The sequence below is a fragment of the Salvelinus sp. IW2-2015 genome, unplaced genomic scaffold (genome assembly GCF_002910315.2).
Source record: "Salvelinus sp. IW2-2015 unplaced genomic scaffold, ASM291031v2 Un_scaffold2959, whole genome shotgun sequence".
Taxonomy (NCBI): domain Eukaryota; kingdom Metazoa; phylum Chordata; class Actinopteri; order Salmoniformes; family Salmonidae; genus Salvelinus; species Salvelinus sp. IW2-2015.
The window spans coordinates 17,122-23,807 of record NW_019944254.1 but is presented as its reverse complement, the minus strand read 5'-3'; positions in this window follow the sequence as shown (position 1 = coordinate 23,807).

Here is a 6,686-nt window from a genome sequence, read left to right as displayed (position 1 = left end):
GCCCTTCTCTCTGTCCTCTCGCTTTTCTCGCTCCTTCTCCTTGCTTGCTCCTTTCTCCCCCTCTTCTCTCGCTCTTCTCTTCTCTCTGCTCTTTCGCTCCTTCTGCTCCACTCCTTCCCCTTTCGCTTTTGCTCCCTCCCTGGGCTCTCACGGTCTTCTCCTTCGAATCTTTTCGCAGCGAAGAGCTGCAATTGCAGTAGAAGAGGACTCTGATGAAAAGGGGATACAGGAAGCAGTGGAGGCGGAGAAAGGGAGGAGAGAAGAGGAGAGAGAGAGAGAAGAGAGGAGAAGGAGCGAGAGAAGAGGGAGGAGAAGGAGCGAGAGAGAGGGAGGAGAAGGAGCAAGAGAGAAGAGGGAGGAGAAGGAGCGAGAGAAGAGGAGGAGAAGGACAGAGAGGAGAAGAAGGAGAAGGATGGGAGCCTCCACACCCCCAGCAGAGATCACCTCGCCAGCCCCTCTTCCTCAGCCCGGGGCTCAGCTACACCCATGGTAAGACCACCTTCTTCCAGCACACTTTGCCCTCTAAGCACAGACCCAGGGTCAGGTATCTAGCACCATGCAACCTTCAGGGTTGAAGCATATGCCATGGGAAGCCCAGAGGTTACCTATGCTCTAAGCGAAAAGATCTGATTGTTTTTTTGAGAATTGTATATGACAAGCATGTTGTGTTTAAGGTGGTTTGGAAGGTTTTTACCTTCCAAATGTCAAAAATGGTTCCTATCCTACACTACAGTACTTCTTTCTGGGATGTTCCATTATCTACCACCAGGGAGCAGAAGCTAAAAGGAAAAACAAATGTTTTCTCTACTCTTCTAGAGCACCTTCAAATCAAATGTGTCTGCATTCTATCAGAACAAGCAACACTTTCGTCTCAAAAGAACGTGGAGTGGTGCGGGGTGTCCTGTGGAACTGGTATACCACCTGTGTCGTTCCAGTCACACTAGAGAGAAGAGGGAGGAGAAGGAGCGAGAGAAGAGGGAGGAGAAGGAGCGAGAGAAGAGGGAGGAGAAGGACAGAGAGGAGAAGAAGGAGAAGGATGGGAGCCTCCACACCCCCAGCAGAGATCACCTCGCCAGCCCCTCTTCCCTCAGCCCGGGGCTCAGCTACACCCATGGTAAGACCACCTTCTTCCAGGCACACTTTGCCCTCTAAGCACAGACCCAGGGTCAGGTATCTAGGCACCATGCAACCTTCAGGGTTGAAGCATATGCCATGGGAAGCCCAGAGGTTACCTATGCTCTAAGCGAAAAGATCTGATGTTTTTGTTTGAGACTTGTATATGACAAGGCATGGTTGTGTTTTAAGGTGGTTTGGGAAGGTTTTTACCTTCCAAATGTCAAAAATGGTTCATCCTACACTACAGTACTTTCTTTCTGGGATGTTCCATTATCTACCACCAGGGGGAGCAGAAGCTAAAAGGAAAAACAAAATGTTTTCTCTACTCATTCTAGAGCACCTTCAAATCAAATGTGTCTGCATTCTATCAGAACAAGCAACACTTCTCTCAAAAGAGACCTGAGTGGTGCGGTCGGGGGGACTTATACAACTGGCTAACCAGTCGTTGCACAAAAGGAAATCATTCTGGGATAGAACCATAATAATAAAAAACCCTGCTTTGAGTATATGAAGGTAGATGGTTGCAGTGATATTGATAGTACCTAGACCTCTATACAGCTCTGGGATGTAGGCTGGTAAATGACAGAAATTACTTTTATTAGCTAACTCTAAGCCAATACATCCAGTGTTATTTTCCTAGTGTCAGTTTCTCAGTTGTGGTTGTTGCTGGTTTGCTCTTCTGAGTATAAGAATGTAGGCTTCACAGGTAATGCCGTCCCAAAGGGCAGAGCATCCAATAAGGATGAAAGGCTGGGAGGCAACAATGCCGGTGATCTGTATCCTTCATTCAGTGTGAACAGACAGGCGGTGAACACGTGTGACGGCCGTCGTGACATTTACCAGTCTGTTGTTGGTCCAACGTCACCATACCCTCCGTTTATCATGACACCACATTGGATGCATCCCAAATGGCACCCTATTCTCTATTTAGTGCCATAGTAGTGCACTAAATGGGACGCAGGCATTAACTCTCTCATATTGCGTTCTCCGGATATCGTTTATTCAGAGGCATCAGACTATCAGTAGAGCTAGTCATGGTGGTCTTCTTAAGGTCTCACAATTTGGAATATTTCCTGCTGTTCAATTGCCATTTCAACTGTTGATTCTTGAAGAATATAACTTAGAAATGCCTTTTGACCTTCATACAGCTGTCTCATATCAGAACCCTGCATTAAAGGTACCATTGCTCCATTGTTTGTGTTTCATTTWGTTGTCTTTGGAAACAAGCGATGTAGTCTATAGCTTCAAAGTAAGTTTCAACTATTACGCTGTGCTCGTGGACTGTCTGTCCCTGGTGGGGCTGTCCCTGGTGCCAACTCCTGATTGGCGCTTAAAAGGCCAAAAAGTCCCTCCCCTCTTTAGATTCTGCCAAGTGTTCATACTTACTTGAAAGAGGGGATGTGAATTCCTATCCTAGTTCCACAACAAACGTTCTCACGGTCTCTGTGAGAAGAATATTGTTCAGATAGGATCAACTCTGAAACCATCGCAACTCTTAAGCCCTGTCCAGGTTTCCATGGTAACCCCACTGCCTCAAGTAGCCTCTTTATATTGTGAGAGAAATGATGCTGTATTGGTCTCAACAGTGTTGTATTGTGAGGGAAATGATGCTGTATTGGTCTCAAACAGTGTTGTATTGTGAGGGAAATGATGCTGTATTGGTCTCAAACATGTTGTATTGTGAGGGAAATGATGCTGATTGGTCTCAAACAGTGTTGTATTGTGAGGGAAATGATGCTGTATTGGTCTCAAACAGTGTTGAATTGTGAGGAAATATGCTGTATTGGTCTCAAACAGTGTTGTATTGTGAGGGAAATGATGCTGTATTGGTCTCAAACAGTGTTGTATTGTGAAGAAATGAGGCTGTATTGGTCTCAAACAGTGTTGTATTGTGAGGGAAATGAGCTGTATTGGTCTCAAACAGTGTTGTATTGTGAGGGAAATGATGCTGTATTGTCTCAAACAGTGTTGTGTGGATCAGGATTGGAAATGATGCTGTATTGGTCTCAAAACAGTGTTGTATTGTGAGGGAAATGATGCTGTATTGGTCTCAAACAGTGTTGTATTGTGAGGGAAATGATGCTGTAATGGCTCAAACAGTGTGTGTGGATCAGGATTGGAAATGATGCTGTATTGGTCTCAAACAGTTTGTATTTGAGGAAATGATGCTGTATTGGTCTCAAACAGTGTTGTGTGGATCAGGATTGAAATGATGCTGTATTGGTCTCAAACAGTGTTGTGGGATCAGGATTGGAAATGATGCTGTATTGTCTCAAAACAGTGTGTATTGTTGAATGCTGTATTGGTCTCAAACAGTGTTGTGTGGATCAGGATTGGAAATGATGCTGTATTGGTCTCAAACAGTGTTGTGTGGATCAGGATCAGCTTCTCTTGACCGGTTGACTGTCCCCCAACTTGCATGTTGTCGGCGTATGTTTGTCTCATGACCTCACTAGTTGGATATAACCAAATATAATGTTATTTGGATCCTACACAAAACTGATATTTATTCTGAATAGTACAGACCTGGGTAATCACAGTTTAGATATTCCATAGACAGCAATAATGCCAAAAACACATTGTATGATGTTGTATGAGGCTAGATTCCCTCTGCAGATAAGGGACAGCTAAATGCTGAGCTTGTTCATGCACTGTCTGCCTCAGTCTCTGCCTGGCTATAGGGAGCTGCCTGCTGTGCTGCAGCTAAGACAGTCTGTACATGGACAGCCTACTAAGCAAGGCCTTTCTCCCCGCCCTGGCACTGTTACACTAAAATAGACCTGGACCCACCATGTTGACTCTCGTGGCAATACAAATCTGCTTTCCAGACACTCTCTTTAACTGTCTCCATCTCCTCTCTCACCCTGGCCAGGTGGGATGGACAGCAGGAGAGGAGGAGGAGGAGGGAGGGAGGGAGGGAGCAGGTGGGGACAACCCGGATTTAGGCTCAGCCTCAGGGATTACGCCCTGTCACCCGGGGATAACATGGACGGGGACACCCGTCTGAACCAATCGACGGCCCTTTTCTACTTCCTGCCTGGCCATCCACCAATGGGAGGCGGTGTCTGGGGAGCTCAGAGTGTTTTTGCAGGGCCAGTTGGAAATCAGGAGAACCGGATGGACGATCTGGGGGTCTCTGGGCCTGGGCTCGCCCTGGATGTCTGTAGGCTGGGAAAGCACAGCTGGTGGGGAGACGTGTATGTATGTATATATATATAGAGAGAGAGAGAGAGAGAGCGGTTTCAGTTCACTGGTAAGGACCTTTGTCTCCAATTGACCTTGGTTGGCGTTCTCCTTACGTCGCCACGACGGCGGAAGGCAAGTACGGCCGAGTCATATTAAGATGGTCGTGTCTCTGTAGCTAAGCAGCTGCTAACGGATATATGCAGCTTTGGCAGTGATGTAGCATTAGGAGCTAACAGAGAGATGTAACGTTAGGAGCTAACAAAGAGATTTAACATTATAGGCGCAAACAGAGAGATACAGCATTAGGAGCTAACAGAGAGATGTAGCATTAGGAGCTAACAGAGAGATGTAACATTAGAGCTAACAGAAGATGTAGCATTAGAGCTAACAGAGAGATTGTAGCATTAGGAGCTAACAGAGAGATGAGCATTAGAGAGCTAACAGAGAGATGTAGCATTAGGAGCTAACAGAGAGATGTAGCATTAGGAGCTAACAGAGAGATGTAGCATTAGGAGCTAACAGAGAGATGAACATTAGGAGCTAACAGAGATGCAGCATTAGGAGCTAACAGAGAGATGTAGCATTAGGAGCTAACAGAGAGATGTAACATTAGGAGCTAAACAGAGAGATTGCAACATTAGGAGCAAACAGAGAGATCTAACGAGAGCTGTAGCATAGGAGCCAACAGAGATGTAGCATTAGGAGCTAACAGAGAGATGTAACATTAGGAGCTAACAAAGAGATGTAGCATTAGGAGCTAACAGAGAGATGTAGCATTAGGACTAACCGAGAGATGCAGCATTAGGAGCAACAAGAGATGTAGCATTAGGAGCTAACAGAGAGAAACAGCATTAGGAGCTGACAGAAATATGCAGCATTAGAGCTAACAGAGATCAACATTAGGAGCTAACAGAGAGATGTAGCATTAGGAGCTAACAGAGAGATGCAGCATTTGGAGCTAACAGAGAGATGCAGCATTAGGAGCTAACAGAGATGCAACATTAGGAGCTAACAGAGATGCAACATTAGGAGCTAACAGAGAGATGCAACTTTGACAGTGGAGATGCAGCATTAGGATCCTTATTTTGGACTCTCCCATGCTTCTCCATCTGAAAGATCTGCCCTTCCTTTTAGAATCTCTGTTTTGTTATGCTAGAATACTGTGTGTGCTGCTTAAACCTGTCCGGTGGGGATAGAATGAATGCAAGCAAAGCCAAGTCAAACAAGGACTATAAAGTAGCTAATAAGATTCAGCCATGTGCACTGAAGCATAGCATGGATCTATATTCCCCAGCTCATCATAGACAACTATAGGTAGCCTAGTGGTTAGAGCGTTGGGCCAGTAACCGAAAGGTTGCTGGATCGAATCCCCGAGCTGACAAGATAAAAAATATGTTGTTCTGCCCCTGAGCAAGGGGCACTGTTCCCCGGGCGCCGAAGACGTGGATTAGGCAGCCCCCTTAAGACGTGGATTAGGCAGCCCCCCTAAAACGTGGATTAGGCAGCCCCCTTAAGACGTGGATTAGGCAGCCCCCCTAAGACGTGGATTAGGCAGCCCCCCCCCACCTCTCTGATTCAGAGGGGTTAAATGCCAAAGACACATTTCAGTTGAATACATTCAGTTGGACAACTGACTAGGTATCCCCTTTCCCTTATATACTGTAGAAGGATTACAGTAAGGTACATAGCATGGATCTATATTCCCCAGCTCAGCATTGACTACTATATACTGTAAGGGAAGGATACAGTTAGGTACACTACTGACTACTATATAGACTACTATGATGAACTTGATGATGAATACACCAATAATGATTGGCATTGTCTGTCTTTTGGGTACTTCACTGGGTCTGCCATTCACTGGAGTGGCTTTATCTCAGTGTGGCTCTCTGTACAGAGACCCCCCAGACCCTCTAGGAATACTAACACCAGTGTTGTGTTACTGGTCATCTCGGATCCCAGACCCAAATCTTACGTGTTCTAGCCTTCTACTCGATTTATAGTCTGTCATGAGAGACTATGTTGTTACTAGGCCCGGGATGATACCAGTATCGCAATATTTGGCTAAAATGAAAACAGGAAACAGACCTGTATGTGAAATATTGTGTACTATAGCTTGGAAAATAAATAMATGTGATTCTAGATGACAACATAGTGATGTTTGTTTCCAACAGTAGGGCTGTTTTCCTAAAGAAGTTAAATCCTCTCTGTGTTTTGTTTTCTTGCCACGATACTAAGGAGTATAGTGATACTGGTATGATCGCGGCCCTGATACACTCCATGGCCGCGGACGGAATGGAACCCTATTAGAGCCCTACCTATATAGTGTACTACTTTTGACCAGGGCACATGGGGCTCTGGTCAAATGTAGTGCACTTTTCTAG